The 13511-nt window shown below is 36.2% G+C and overlaps 1 pseudogene; it reads right to left on the bottom strand.

Annotated features, from left to right (window-relative positions):
- Positions 1-886: 886 nt before the first annotated feature.
- Positions 887-9016, bottom strand: LOC132133292 (kelch domain-containing protein 4-like; annotated as a pseudogene).
- Between the last annotated feature and the right edge of the window lie 4495 nt (positions 9017-13511).

Here is a 13511-nt window from a genome sequence, read left to right on the forward strand (position 1 = left end):
CAAATGTGGCAATGCCCACATACTTTGACATTTTACATGTTTATACTGAACATGTTTTTTTCTTCTCAGAAAAAAAGTGTTGATATAAATATTTCAGCACCTAACAAAAGGAAAGCATTGAAATTCACCAAGGAGCTATTTACAGTACAACATACAGATAGAAAGAAAGAACAAATGAAGGAACGACAGACAGGACAATAGCAAAACAAACAAACAAAGGCTAAAACAAATGACAGACAATGAAACCAACTGACAGATGATAAATAGATAAATCAATAAAAAAAACAAATAAAAAAAACAAAAAACAATGAATAGAACAAATGACAGACAGACGAATCTTAGACAGTCAGAGAGACAGATAGAGAAACAGACAAAAGATGACAGACAGACAAATGATATATAGATAGTCAAAGAGAGAGACAGACATGTGGCAACTAGCAAGACAGACAGTCAAATAGGACAATAGATACATCGATATTGAAACAGAGAGACAAGTTGATAGCAAAACAGACAAAAAAACAACAGACAAATTGTGAAATAGTTGAAAGAACAAACAGCAAAACAGACAAACAGACAGACATAGAGTGAAACGGACGAAAAACAGACAGACAGACAGACAGTGAAACAGACGAAAGACAGACAGACAGTGAAACAGATGAAAGACAGACAAACAGACTGACAGACAGTGAAACAGATGAAAGACAGACAAACAGACTGACAGACAGTGAAACAGATGAAAGACAGACAGACAGACAGACAGTGAAACAGATAAAAGACAGACAAACAGACATATAGATAGTATTTTTCTGAATGAAGCTAAAGGAATTCTGGGCTTTGTTTCCGCTTACTGGGATCCATTTCCACTAGAACGTCCCACTTGTCCATCTTATGCAGGTCCAGGATGTAGAGATGTGAACATTCCGCCTTAAAAGTACAACTTGCCATGCTTCACCGTTGCCATGGCGCTGGAGCGAGGACAGGGTTCCACCAAGGGAGCCATTGCAGCCGCCTCCTCCTCTTCATCAACCTCCTCCTCACTGTCCTCCTCTGCCTGTGGAATCACTTCCTTGATGGTCATAACTCTTCCATCCTCGGACAAAATCTCTTTAATAATTTCAGTGGGACCTTGTGCCTCCTCTTCCTCCCCTTCAGTTTCATTCGTCCTCGTCTTTCTTCTTCCCACGGCACCTCTTCTTCTTTTCTGACTTGTTGCCCTAGCAAAAAAAAAGACTATGTAAATATGGCTGCTTTTTGGGCTTTATTTAGAGCAAAACATAACACAAAACCTTTAGTTGGGCAGGAAACCACCAGTTTTTGTTGAAATCATAAAAGTAAAGGTCATTAAAAAAGTCTCCTTCCAGAGACTCCTCATCTTCCTCATCACAGACGCCACTGAAGAGCAGCGCTCAGCCCCCAGGGCCCAACGCCAGAGAGAAGCCAGACTGAGGAGGGGGCTTGACTCCTGAAGGGTTTACTCGCATCCACGTCCACTTTTCTGCAGTACAGGAGCAAAATATTATGAGCAACTCTTTTTTCAGACATGGGAAAGAAAGTGGATCATCCAAATAGTGTTGTCAAAAGACCCAGTACTAAAAAAATTTAATTTTACGTATAACATTTTTTTAAGTTACGTTACCAGTTGTATTGAGTACCTGGACAACCCAGGTCTTGATTGGCGACCCGAAAAGTGTGCAGATGCGCTCTCTTCATAAAAGCACTGAGACGCGGTGAAATCAAAATGATCAAACTAACAAAACACTTTAAAAGACAGACACCAAGATCAAATGAAAGCGTTCAAGCAGGTATGTTTCATTGTGCTTCCCATACATTGATTTATTTGTGGCGGTCTGCAACAATATCAAAACTGACCGCCACAAATAGATTTTCCAAAAGGCTTTGACTTCGTTGAATAAACATTAGCAATGAACGAGTCAAAGACGAAACCTGGGGCAGGTGTTTTTATATCACTGTATTTTTGAAGAAAACCGATGGTCTTCAGAAAATTATGAATGTAATTTTCATTTCATGTTGCTTGTAATACTTGTGCAGCGTTTGTGATCGCAGGCTCAGCGCTTATTTGATAACAGCTGTTACCGAGGAAACCTCTCGCCCTACAATTGCCTCCTACTGGCAGAGAATGTATTTGCATATATCTGGCCCCACAAATAGAGTGCGAGTCTGTTCTGTTATGAATATTAAGTATTTTAATTTGAATGTCGGATTGAAATGAACGCTGTTATTAGAGTAGTTAATCGTTAGCATAAGCATGGCTAACACTAATATAATGAGCATTAGAATGACGTTTCTTTATTAACTATTTAATGCTCCTATAACTTTTATTAGGGTAAAAGCATATCTTAAAGGGTCATGAAACCCCCCATTTCAGCACAGTTTAGTTCTCACCACGGTTTTAAAAAATGCTAAAAAAGTGGGCGTGGTGTGCAGCGGACCGGGGGAGGGGGAAGAAAGAGGGGAGACAGACAGCACACAAAGCTTTGCGTTCAGAAAGTTTCATTTCGCTCCCATCGAGCTAAAAGCACAAATAAATGCACAGCCATTTGCACTCTGCATCGAAAACATATTACACATTCAGTCATTTAGCAGACGCTTTTATTCAAAGCGACTCACAAATGAGACAGATATATTATTCTGTGGCGTTTATATAAGCTTTCTGACAGGTTGTGTCACAGTAAAAACGGTTACACTCACCAAGTGAATAAATCACGTTTGTGCCGAACTCTTATTACAAAGAAAAAAACAAACACTCTTCTGCAATCCATGAATGTTTCTCTGTTAATGTGTGCGATGTCATTTCACAGTCTGATGAGACTTTCATAGCAAATGAACACATGCTGTTGTGAATAATTAAGCGAAGCATCTTCTCATAGGATAAACACGCAATCTCATGAATAATTGAATAGACACCGACGCGCCATCAATGTTCTATAGTCCATTGCCACGTCAAAAATCGTGACGTCAACACAATGTAGATTCTAAATCCGGAAGATGAAAATGGAGCAAAAAAGCTTAAAATTAACCAATTTTTTCCAACAGATAAAATTAGCGGATGCTAACATTGTCTTCTATGATGTGCAACACAAACACCTCTGCTAAAATCTTAGAATAAGTAGTCTGGGGTTTCATGACCGTTTAAGCCCCTTTCACACTGCCATTCCGGCAAATACATGGGTAAAGTGTTCTGGCAATTGTTCCCGGGTCGCTAGATTTTGCACTTTCACACTGCCAGTGATTACCCGGATATGTGCGTGCTTTCACATTCACACACAACCCGTAAAGATCCCGTAACGACACGTGACATCAGGGCATGATGTGTAATGTACGAGTCGAAAACGTTAGGCACGTTATACTTTCACTGAAGCAAGCGAACGATCTCGGCGTCAGCGCGGAAAGTGAGGAACTAACCGATCTCTGCTTCATTACAGTTTGCACATATTTTTTCGTCGCGAACGTTGATCTTCCTTCAAAACAGCCGGTAAAAGAGTCGCGCGATAACGTGCGTCATCACTTCGACATGGCATTAGATCTGGCTTTTGTTCACACAGCGCTCGTCCCGGGTTGAACCCGGCAATGTTACTAGGTCCCCGACCCGGGTTCAATGCCGGTGTTCTGACAAATAATGCTACCTATCAGATTATGCTACCAACACTGTATTTATCATACTGTAAGGGTAGGTTTAGGGTTGGGGTAGGTGTACATGTTAATAAAGCCTCACACCTTATTAATATCATGCATGAAGCAAAATCTGATAGGTAACACTTTTCGCTATCGAATTATGCTACCATTGGTTTTAATGGGAGGTAGCATTTTTCGACAAGGCAGCACAAATCGACAGAACACCGGAATCAATCCAGGAACGGATTTGCTTTCACACAGAAGGAGACCCGGCAATGTTCCGGCAATTTACCGAGTCCGACGTGCAGTGTGAAAGGGGCTTTAGTTGTTATTATTGGCTTTAAAATTCAAAAGCCCTTTTAAATTAAATTTGTACACAGTTTTTTTAAATGAAAGTAAAGTCAAAATTTTTAATTAGCATGTTTTAGTCTTTTGCTTTGGTATCAAATTTGGTACAGAGAACCGTGGATTTTCACTGGTATTGGTACCGAATACTGAAATTTTGGTACCGTGACAATACTACGTCCAAACAAAAAAGGACGTAGAAAACTATCCCACATTAAACAAACGATTACCGTAAAGACTCTAATGATGGTACCTTGCTCCTCTTTGCCTTCCTTCTCAGCAGGAACATGTCAGAATGGATGGTTCCTTTATCCACATCCTTCTTTGTTCTCTGGAAAAAAAAAATTCAGTCATTACCACCTACGTCTGTTTACTCTCGTGGGTTTTACTCAAGGACAAGCTCCAGGAAACTACACAGTATCTTGCTGTCTGTGTGGAGCAGTTGCAGTTGCCATCAACATGCTCTTGCGAAATGAAGCTAAATGTAACACTGCTTAACTAATGATGGCCATGTAAGATGTGAACAGTTTTAAATCAATTAAGCTTTAACCTAAAAAGCCATATGTCAATAGATGGAGGAAGGATGTTCAATATCACCATTTTAAGCCTCAAAAAAAACAATCTTCAGTTCAATTGTGTAGATTATGTATTTTGTTACATAATCACGCAACAAATAGTTATTGCCATACTAATTAAGCTACTGTTAGGTATTCATGCAATCAGACATCAGCAGGATTCATTGGACATAGTACTGCCACAGTGTTTTAACTTTCACCATAGCAATACCATGTTTTTTAGTAGTACCACTGTATTTTTAGTACCTATAGATCACGGGTGCCTTGATATCACAATACATCACCATATTGATTTCATGAACTACATTAACTTAAAAAAAAAAAAAAAAGGAAAAACAGTAACATTGTTAAATATTATTATCTATTAAAATATGTTATCATATTTTACATAACATAAAATAACATTAAAATTAACATAAAAACTGTAATTTATTCCTGTGATGCAAATCTGAATTTTCAGCGTCATTACTCCAATCTTCAATGTCACACGATTCTTCAGAAATCATTCTAATATGAACGATTTGCTGCTCAAGAAACATTTGCTAATATTATCAATGTTGAAAACATTTGTCCTGCTTAATATTTTTGTGAAAACATATTTTTTTAAAAATATACTTTTTTAATACTTTTTTTTATGAAAGGAATTTTTTGATGAAAATACAAAGATAAAAAGAGCAGCATTCATTTGAAGTAGAAACCTTTGGTAACCTTGTAGTATTAGCCTAATTTCTTTCAAAAGTTTAAAATCACACACAAAAAAAATCTATAAACTTTTATAGCATATAAAAAAAAAACATAAATTTATCGATTAACGTAAGTGTAAAATCTGAGGAACCAATTGCAGTGTATCAATAAAAATTACAGTAATCACCAAAACACATACTGTTTTGGATTATCCACCGTAGATGATGACTCCATTGCCGTCGAAAGTGGGGGTCATTTGACAGGCTGAACGGGGACAGGGGCCAGTTCCTGTGGGCTGGAGACGGCTCCATGTGAATGTGAATATCATTATAATAGATATAATCCCTGTAAAGCAGAGAACATATGCATCACAAAAGCAAAATATTTAAAGAGCATAAATACAATGTATGTGTGTGTGTGTATATTTACATTACAATATTCATCACAAAATTTTATTTACATTTTATTTTAAAAATTAAAAATAATTAAATACAGGAATAATTAACAGGATTCCAAAAATCATCTATACACATTGTCTGGAACTTTGAGAGATTAATTTTCCGCTCATCATTTTCCTTATAAAATTGATTTTATTACTAGACAAGTTGAAGTTGGCGAGCCTTGCAACTGCCTATACCCGGTGCTCTCATGGAAACCCCCAAACACAAGCAGCTGTCGTTTGCTCAGGACCATGCGATGTCCACTCCGGCCAGATGGAGTGCCAGGAGCTCTGAGAGGACAAAGAAGACATATTTCAACAAGCGGCCAGGATGCCAAGTCAACTGTCAATCCTGTTTGTTTAGACTTCTATAATCTCTATCTTCTATAGTCACAGCATGACAACAAAACACAGGTGGACCTGGGTTTTAACGTACCTGCTAAGCTTCCATAAAGACCAAATACAATTAGACTTCTGGTTCCTAAAGAATTCAGTCACACTAAATGGCTTGTGTATTTTAGTCATTTTAGTCTCATTGAGATACTGTTATAATTAATGAATATTGTGAATTAGTTTTGATTTTTGTACTTTGTTAAAATTTTAATTTCAGTTCAAGTTTTAGCATTTTTAATTTTTTTTAATTTTATTTTTTTATGTAATGTGTGTGTGTATATAGTATATAGCAGTGGTTAGCAACAGGCAGCCTGTGGGACAAAACTGGCCTGCCAGCAATAATTTCTGGCCTTCGCCCACAGCCAGATTATTTTGATAGCAACTGGTTCTGAAATAGATCTGTCACAACATCAACAGTTACTCACAATCAGAGTATGTGAGTGGAGCGGAGTGTGAGTGGAGCGGTGTGATTTTGACTGGAGAGAAGAGCGGATTTTTTTAAAGTTGGAGCGTGGTTTTTCTCGTTCTAAGAGCGCTCCGACACGAGTACAATTCATGCCAACAGCCCATAATATAACTGCATATTTAGCATGAATTCACATGTTAAACATATTTAGCTAGCTTGACAGAGAAGGATCACTCGAATCAGAAAGAATGTGAAGGTAATTATGACGCCAGTGGAGTTATCTCGCCAAAGACGAGTTTTTACAGCTTTTCGTTTTCACTGTTATACACTCAGGGGCGCTATTACCCATCTTCTGAACGAGTTGCATTTTAGTCTGGGAAAAAGCCTAAACCTTGTATATGAAACTGGGCATACATATATTTTGTTGTATACTAAAGTAAGCAGAAACATAGGCCTGAACCCCACCTAAAAAGTGCCTAGTGATGCCCCTGCTGACACTAAACAAGTCACTTTGAAACTATCCTGTTATTTTATTTACTTTATTTTTTAATATACGTTATGAACAGTAGGGTGATACTTCAAACATACTGAAATAATTTAGCTGCAGAGCGGTGTTTTTGCGAGGAGTGGAGCGGGAAGTGATGAACCTGGAGCGGAGTATTAAAGGAATACATCTTGTTTTCTTCGCTTACAAACAGTTTTCTCGACGCTTCATAACGTTATGATTGAAACACTTATGGCAGATGGACTATTCTGACGACATCTTTCATACTTTTTTGGACCTTGACAGTGTAACTTACTTGGCAGACAGTCACAACCCTCCCGATTTTAATGCAAAATATCTTAAAATGTGTTCCGAAGATGAACAAAGCTTTTACAGATTTTGAACGCCATGGGGGTAAGTTATTAATGACAAAATTTTCATTTTGGGGTGGAGTATCTCTTTAATGACTGTCCTACAGAGTAACAGCTCACTATCAGTTACAAAAGACACCTTAACAGTCTATCACAGGCAATTCTAGTAGCATTTTTCCTTAATTAATTTCTGCTTAAATTATCATTTGACTATGTTCTGGCCCGCCATCTAGTGGCGAAATTTGTTTTGGCCTGATGCCAAACTTATTTGCCATATATTGTATACAGTTTTGGTCAAAATTGTACATACACTATGCAGTATCTGTGTTAAGTGTTAATTAGTTTACCAAAATCAAAGGGATCATACAAAATGCATGTTATTTTCTATTTAGTACTGGCCTGAACAAGACATTTCACATAAAAGACGTTTACATATAGTCCACAAGAGAAAATAATAATTGAATTCAACAAAATGGCCCAGTTCAAAAGTTTACATATGCTTGAGTCTTAATACTTTGTTGTTACCTGAATGATCCACAGCTGGGTTTTTATAGTTGCTCATGAGTCCCTTATTTGCCCTGAACAGTTAAGCTGCCCACTGTTCTTCACCAAAATGTATGACTTTGAGAACCATCTTTTGACAAATGAGGGACCCATACGCAATTATTACAAAAGGTTCAAACACTCAGTGATGCTTCAGAAGGAAAAACAGTGTGTGTGTGTGTGTGTGTGTGTGTGTGTGTGTGTGTGTGTGTGTGTGTGTATGTGTATCAGTTATAATTACTTTTGTATATTTGTATGGTTTTATTTTACTATTATCTTTTTCAGGAAGTAGGATATCAGCTATTTTCAAAAACTCAAATCAAATAAATTTCTATAAACAGAATATCAAGTGGATGACACTTGATTTATCACTGGTTTAAATATATATATATATATATATATATATATATATATATATATATATATATATATATATATATATATATATATATATATATATATATATAGACTATAATTACGAGTTAATTTTATACTATTACACATTAAGACATACTGTAGTGTTAAGCTATTATGATAAAATATTACAACAGCAAACACTTGTGCATGCACTGAAAAACTGTACCAAATATCCATGCAAGATCCATATATATTATGCCATCTTTAAAACTATAGTAGATAAATATGTTAATCATTCAAAGAATACTTTTTTCATACAATTTTGATTATATTTTGTCTATTTTCCTGTCATGTCTTCAAGCTCATTTTAAAAGCTGTTGGTTTAAGCATAAGGTAAGTGACTTACATGCTAGGACAGTCTGACCCCTGGTGGTGAAGTCTGAAATAACATGTCTGGCATTACCCAAATACAATATACGTCACATCCTTTTTTTCTTTTTGTTGTTTATTTATTCTATCAAAATAATAATAATATGAAGTCTGAAATAACATGTCTGGCATTACACAAATACAATATACGTCACATCCTTTTTTTCTTTTTCTTTTTGTTGTTTATTTATTCTATCAAAATAATAATAATAATAATAATAATAAACAATAATTTAATATTTAAAATATTAATCTACTTACCTTACTACTACTAGCTACTTAAACTTACAAATGAGATAAGTTAAAGGAGTACCTGTTGAGCACTGGGTCTTGGAGGAGGTTTGGGATCTCCACCATTACCCAGGTGTTCTTCTTAATGTTTTCACTTCCTAAAATGTCTAAAGGCCCCATTTAAACTGTAATATAAAAGCACACAGAGAGGCGTTCAACCTGCGGAGAGAACTAGCTGTCAATCAAATGTCACAGTAACACACGTGACTCACACCTGTACACATGAACGCACACCTGGGGGACGGAGGCGGGCACCACCTCCTGCGTCTTTTTCGGGTTCAGGGACTGAAATTTTGCCTCTAAATCGTCCTAATTCAATAAAATTCAGAATAAAACTATGATATACGTTTTGGTTTGCCTTTTAGAGTGCTAATGGTGGCATCTTAAGCAATAAATTCACTCAGGTCCTCTCTTTTCGATCTTTTTGACACCTTTTTATATATTTTCGCGACTGTTTTCTCCGCTCCTTTCACTTTATTTTCTTTTTTGCCCCTTTTACCCATTTTGATAGTTTTAGAAGACACAAATTGAGGCGCAACAATTACAGCCACATCGCGATTTAAATGAACCACAAAACCGGCGTATCAAGTACTTCCGCCAACAACAAGCTTCTTCTTCTTCTTTGATGTTTAACGGCGGTTGGCATCCAACTTCAATGGTGCATTACCGCCACCTACTGTACTGGAGTGTGAACCGCAGCTAGACACACACAACACGCTTTCTCGATGGTTCATTTTTAACATTTGTGTGTGTGTGTGTGTGTGTGTGTGTGTGTGTGTGTGTGTGTGTGTGTGTGTGTGTGTGTGTGTGTGTGTGTGTGTGTGTGTGTGTGTGTGTGTGTGTGTGTGTGTGCGTGCGTGCGTGCGTGCGTGCGTGTGAAGCCTCTACATTCCTCTCAAAAATGTGGAATGTGTTAACAGAGTACATTCGTTTGCCATATGATCACCCCCACAGGCCCTGACCTACATGGGGCTCCTACACACATCCTCCTCAGAGTCAGAAATACAGAACTGACATTATTTAACATGCATGTCTCATACAACTCACACAAAAGCCCTTGGTTTGCATCCGTCTTCCCGTTGAGGCACACTTACGATACTAATAATATGTGGTATATTAACAAATATTTTATTTAAATACATATGCATTATAATGTACTGACCCAACAAAACAGAACAAAACTACGACATAAGTACACACGTTCCAATGTTAAATGGGGGTCCAGGAGACCAGAGGAAATGAAGATGATCTGAATAACTGAGAGATATCTTCTTGCACTGTCAACACCGCAGGGACAGAGGCAATATCCTTATCAGATGGCCATTTTTCTTATTACTAGGCATTATTATGTGTGTGAGAGAGAAACTTTATGTTGTCATGCAATATTTCTTTACACAAAAAATGTAAAAAGTAGGCCTTTCAAAGTAAAGTCCAGGTGAAAATGAGAGCACGGAAACAGGCTTTCAAAAAAGAGCTCATACGAGCAATTTTAGTATGTAGAAACATATCCGTGTGTTTTGATTTTAAAAAAGTTTCTACCAATGTTAAAAAAACAAACAAACAAACAAAAACAAAAAAACAGATGTGCCATACTGCCCCTTTCAACTGTTTCTAACATAGCAGACAAATAAAAGTCTGTTGCCAAGCATATGACCACCCGAATCTTGCTTCCAGTCACCTGACTGCCACTGTGAAGGTGGAATTGTGACTTTCAATGAGAGATTTGTCTTATTCTGTGTGTGTGTGTGTGTGTGTGTGTATGCACATATGAGTGTGTGAGCCTCACTGCCTGTAGGCTTCCAGTCATACATCTCACTCTGACACTCTCTGCCCCTTCCAATCCCAGCGTCCTGTTGTTTTCAATCCAACTTGTGCACTTTCCATAAAAACAAGTGGCACAGAAGTGCGCAAGGCCTGCTAGGAGTGAATTATCTGGTTCATTTTTTGTATTTGAGTGCACAGCAAGCAGTATCACTGATAAAAGACATCTCCTAAAGATTTAAGAGACATGCTGTACAAACCTTTTTATTTACCTGTCATATCAGTCACAGTTTTTCAGCCTTTAGTGTTTTCTAGCAAGATGCTAATGTGAAACTGTTTTAGAAGCAGTTGTAATGTTGTTTGTTTTTGCTTTTCTTAAATAAAAGATTTCATTAAAAAAAGACATAAAATAAAGTCTTTTAATTCAAAAAAGCAAAAAAAAAACTTTAAATGGCTTCCAAAACAGTTTCATATTATCATGTAGGCTAACTAAAGCCTATAGCACACACAAATGTTGTGTAAAACAATCAACTTAAAAGCACAATGCATTCTGGGATGGCTAGGTAGGGTAAACTCGGCATATTTTTGTTGCTGCCTTATAATTTGGTCAAAAGAATAAGCATAGTCCTTTGGAAGCCTTTGTTCATGCCTTCCTACATTGGCAACACACCGGTTTTTTGATACAAAGCTAATATTTTCTCTTTATCGGCCCCATCAGCACTGCTTAAAACCTCTGGTCTTACACTTATGATATGACACGTGTTTGCTGTGACGTTTATCTTGGAGAACATGGGGTTCTGTGTGCATATGAGCCTGGAGAAAACAGACACACCACTCCATCCAGATATCAGCTGCACAATAGGCTTCTGTATTAGAGTCGTGAGCACAGGGATGTCTGTGATATAAAGAAATGAGATGAGATTGGAAATTCACTGTAATGAGAATATTGAACACGATTATGGCAAAAAAATATTTTATCTTTGAACCAGAGAGAAATTACTGATGATTTATTTGCTTGTTGCCAAGAGACCAAAGTTAATTGTCTTAGGTAAACACACACACACACACAGATACACACACACACACACAAAATTTCAATAACAGATTGCAGCAGCATACCTTCAGAAAACTATTAATTTAGTATAAGGTCACAATGTAGGTAGGAATTTAAGGTTTAATATTTTTATTTTATTTTATTTTTATTACCTTTTATTGTTAAAAAAATAGAAGAAAAAAACAACATATGAGAGACAAACACATTACATACAATGCTTACTGAAATAAACATAAACAGAATGTACCTTTCAGCAGGCTGTGAAAGTGCATTAGTTATATTTATTTATGATGTTTTGGTATTTCAGCTATATGCTGCTCTTTTGAACTTTCTAATCATCACTGAAGTCTGAAAAACTGTAACAGTTTCCACAAAAATATTAATTATAAATGTTTCTTGAGCAGCAAATAATATTAGAATGATTTCTGAAGGATCATGTTACACTGAAGACTGAAGTAATGCCTGCTGAAAATTCAGCTTTGCATCACAGAAATTAATTATGTTTTAGAATATATTACAATAGAAAAAAGTTATTTTAAATTGTAAGATTATTTCATGATATTACTGTTTTTACTGTATGTTTTGATCAAAATAAACTGTCACCATGTTGTCTAACATTGTTAATTTGACTGTGCTTGGCTTGTAATGTTCTGGCAAACAGGCAGTAAGTCCATTTTCTAAAAGTAAATATTTAAAGCAGAATATTTACTTAAAAGTTACATTCTGTACCTTCCACAAAAATATTAGCCAAAAAATAAAAAATAAATTGAACCTCTGAAAAACTTTAAATTAAACTCATCCTTTCTTCTATATAAAGAGGGTTTCCCATTATGCTGAAATCACATGACCTCTAGATTTCCACTAGAGAACTAGATACTCACTGACTAATAATTTCATACAGTTTGCACAACGTTCACGGGATTCTGGCAAGGGTTTTCTCAAAGTTATGAACAAGCATTCTATCCACATTAATACTAAATCTTGCCAGCTATGCATCTATGCAGCCAGTCTGAATTATGTATTGTAAATAGTAGAATAAGTGCTCTTCACACGTTATCATCTGTTTTTTTAACCAAATAACACTAATTTTGTTAATGTAGGAAATAAAAGAGGAAGTCAAATGACACTGGCTAAACATTTCCTCACAACCCACATGTCATGAGAGCTTTCCTTAGGCCACAGCAGCTGATGCGTGACCAGAGCTCTTATAGAGATCCTAGAGAAAAATGGCTTTAGGGTCAGTCTTCCAGAGTCCAACTTTAGTCACGAGCAACAGAGAAACTTTGCTTAAGGGAACCCTGGCATCAAAGCTCAATTAAAGATCCTCATGTCTGTGGAACTTTCCTTGCATAATGATATAAAATAATATTTAATGATTTCCAATTTCGTATGTTAATCATTTTTAACTAATTAATTATAATTTTGCTATAAAATACATTATAAATTATGATTTTAAATATTGTTTTTGATTTGCTCTCTGTAGTTGTTTTATTACTTGGATAAGTTAACTTATTATTAACCCAAGCAATGTATTAACTAAGCAATTTATTAATTATTAAATATCTTCATTTTTATGCTGCTATATCAGTGCTGTAAAAACACACAAGCACTCAAGTTTTGAATGCATTCATGTTTTATTTCTCTGAACACTCAATGTCCTGCAGCAAAGTAGAAATCACATCAGAGCATGAATTTTTTTATTTCTAAGAAAAAGACAGTAGACATAGTTTTTGTATAGCAGGCGTA

Source organism: Carassius carassius, chromosome 50 (genome assembly GCF_963082965.1).
Source record: "Carassius carassius chromosome 50, fCarCar2.1, whole genome shotgun sequence".
Classification (NCBI taxonomy): Eukaryota; Metazoa; Chordata; class Actinopteri; order Cypriniformes; family Cyprinidae; genus Carassius; species Carassius carassius.